The sequence below is a fragment of the Halichoerus grypus genome, chromosome 9 (genome assembly GCF_964656455.1).
Source record: "Halichoerus grypus chromosome 9, mHalGry1.hap1.1, whole genome shotgun sequence".
Taxonomy (NCBI): Eukaryota; Metazoa; Chordata; class Mammalia; order Carnivora; family Phocidae; genus Halichoerus; species Halichoerus grypus.
In genome coordinates this window covers 130,060,422-130,061,425 of record NC_135720.1, presented here as the reverse complement: position 1 = coordinate 130,061,425, position 1,004 = coordinate 130,060,422, and the positions used below count along the sequence as shown (strand labels likewise).

Below are 1,004 nucleotides of genomic sequence, written 5' to 3'. Positions count from 1 at the left end.
TTTAAGAAATAAAACAAACAAACAAAGGAAAAAAAGACAAACCGCAAAACAGACTCTTTAAGAGAGAACAAACTGGTGGTTCCCAGAGGGGAGGTGGGTGGGGGATGGGTGAAATAGGTGATGGGGATGAAGAGGATATTTTCCATAATGAGCACTGAGTCATGTACAGAGTTGCTGAATCCCTATACTGTACACCTGAAACTAGGATAATACTATGTTAACTACACTGGAATTAAAATTAAAAAAAGAAACTTAATTAAAAAAAGAGGAAGGATGAGAGCATCTGAAGAAAAATTCCTCATGCAGTCCTTCTCCATGTCAGACCACAGCTGAATTCAGTGCTACTCTGCATCCGAGCTCCACTATAATTTATTTCCTACATTTGCCAGCCCTGAAGAAAAGTTAGATCTGATCTAAACCAATCTCTCATCTAACATGCACTTATCCAACCACACTGACACAGAGTCTAATAGATGTATCTTTCCTTCGTGTTTGTATATTCTGTGTACTCCAGCTTTGCGCAGTGGCAGTATCATAGCCAATGAGGTTTATCCGAGGCGCGATTATTGCTAATTGAATATATTGTGTACTCTTGTTAAAAACATAATGATCATCCAGCGAAAATGCACATAACTATCCAGATAAAAGTGATAAAATGGAGAAAAGAGCAGTCATCACGTGTGAATGCAGAAATTGCCTTGATTACCTCAAAGGAAGGCACTGATAAAAAGCTGTAGGAAGATGAGCTACTTTCAACTCATCTAGATGATGGATTTCTGAGGAAGTCCTTCGCATTTGCTTCTAAATGGTGATCTCCCTAATGAATTTTCTGTGGGCTGCTAAAAACAAACATTGTATTCAATGTCTTAAACAACTGCTTGTAGATTTCAAATTACCACTATAGAGTCTTGAAGTCATTTTAGTTGGGCAGCTCATATATTGCTGGAAGTTTTTTTGTTTTTAAAATTTTTATTTATTTGACAGAGAGAGAGAGAGAGAAAGAC

The 1,004-nt window shown here is 37.3% G+C and overlaps 1 pseudogene; it reads left to right on the top strand.

The window, feature by feature from the left end:
* The first annotated feature begins 512 nt into the window (after positions 1–512).
* LOC118522644 (U4 spliceosomal RNA) lies at positions 513–584 on the top strand (annotated as a pseudogene).
* The last annotated feature ends 420 nt before the right edge of the window (positions 585–1,004 follow it).